The following is a 2,259-nucleotide window of genomic DNA, read 5'->3' as shown; positions in this document are numbered from 1 at the left end:
AGATGATATATTTAGAACGACAGGAAAAAAGTTGTCTAATTATTTTTTTTTTTTATCCTGCAAAAAGAAGTATTAAAATGTAAAAAAACTAGTTTTAAATCAATTTGGCCTCTTTTTTTATTTGAAAAAAAGTTAAAATCAACTCTTACAGTCCCAAGTGTAAACCATAAATTTTTTTAATGACACATCCTTGTGTTATAGAAAAATTATTACCTACAATTACAATTCCTGCATTAGAGTTATAATTACAAATTATAACTCTAATGTTTAATATTTGTTTAAAATTTTAAAAATAGTGAAAATATTTGTTTAAATACAATACAAACAACTCTTAATATTTTTTATTTTAAAATTTAATTTGTATTGATTGAAATGCATTATCAAAAAAAGTTAGGCAATGCATATAAAATATGCATATTTACAACTGCAAAAAGCTATGTGATGTGATTTATGTAAATAATTCTATAATATCAGATGATAAACTTGTGGCTGATATTTTTTATGCATATTATAAAGACACTATATTGCAGTTGTGCACCAAATGAATTTCTGAGACTATCAAAACATTTATCCGTGACCTAAAGAAAATTCAGTATTTAAATAAAAATCACACCCAAGATTATTGCAATTAAGAATTTAATAAAAAATTCACTACCCTTTTCTTTTTAACATACAACCATCAAAAGGTATCTAACCATATTTCTAAACTAAATAAATTTAAAGCACAACATAAATACGATATATCAACTAGTATTATCAAAGATACCATTATTATTTTTTCTGATTTTATATCTAAAGACTATAACTACGCTATTTTAAACAACATTCGACATCAAGACCTATTAAAACAACAAACGGCATCCAGACCTATTAAAAAACACTGATATTACTCCAAATCTTTTTTTTAAACTTATTTTTAAACATCCTTTTTGCTACAACTTTCAATGAATGTTATTACATTAAAAATATTATTTGAGTTAAGTTCAAATTTTAAACAATTAAAGAATTTAACATCATGTTTTATATATAAATTTTAATTTTTGGTTATGTATTGTTTGCATTTCATTCGTTTCATTTAATTCATTTCATTCAATTTTTAAGAAACTTTAACTTTTGATAGTCAATCATATTTCCTACCATTTCAGTATTTACAAATAACTTAATATCACATATAATATATAAATTGTAAATTTTTTTATGTATTGTTTATGTTTCATATGTTTTGAAAAAATTCAACTTATAAAAAAAAGTCAAAAACTAATCTAAGTAAAAGATTAAAAATGTCAATGGTACTAGAGCCAAGCCCTTTAGTGTGATGAACATTAAGGTTATCATTAACAAAAATCTTGGTTTAGAGATAATGAGAAAGGGCTCGGAGTATTTAATCAGAAACAACATTGAAAATAGTGGGTGGCAAGAAGGAGAACAGTAAAGAACAAAAAGAAAAAGTTGAGTGAAGAGAAATTATAATGCTTATTATAAAAAGTTATAATTATCAAAGTTTTAGGCCGTTAAACTATTTTATTTTGAAAAAATATTTGAATTTTTTTTATTTTTATGGCAAATACTTGAAAACTAAACATTTTCTTGATTGAAAAAAGATTAATTTATAATAACCTTTTGGATTAACATTGCTTATACGCTGTTTTGATATCATTGCAGAATTAATTAATTACAAAATTAACTGAATTGAATAACTAAGACTAACTGAGGTAACTGAGATGCGGACAAATTATTTTAAAAAGGCAAAATTCAGCATTAAAAAGATAAGTAAAGAGATAAGTTAAAGAGGTGTCATTACAAGTTATTTGAAGGATGATTATAGTACATTTATTAGACCTTTAAAATTTACCTTTAAAAAAAAAACTTTTAAAATTTACTAAAACAGCAACAAGGTGCTCTCTAAGAGAAGCTTCCAAAGGGTTATCTTTATTCAGAGATCTTCGGCAGCAGTTTCAGTTACCTGTTGATGCTCTTAGAATTTGACAAATACTAAATGAATCTTCAAACTTAGTTTTTACTAAATGTCCAGAAGCACTTTTGTTGACAAAAAACAAATTTTAAAATGGATTGCAAGGGCTCAAGAAAAAAAGTTATGGGATGAAGAATGAAACAATTTTTTTTTTTCAAATCAAATAATCTTAAAAAAAAAAAAAGTTTAATTTGGATGAGCCCGATGGCTTTCAATCATTGGTATGACCAGCGCAAAAACAAATTTTTTCTCAAAGATAATCTGGTGGAGAATCAGTCATGATTTGG

The sequence above is a fragment of the Hydra vulgaris genome, chromosome 13 (genome assembly GCF_038396675.1).
Source record: "Hydra vulgaris chromosome 13, alternate assembly HydraT2T_AEP".
Lineage (NCBI taxonomy): Eukaryota > Metazoa > Cnidaria > Hydrozoa > Anthoathecata > Hydridae > Hydra > Hydra vulgaris.
Note: the sequence above shows the minus strand (reverse complement) of the source record.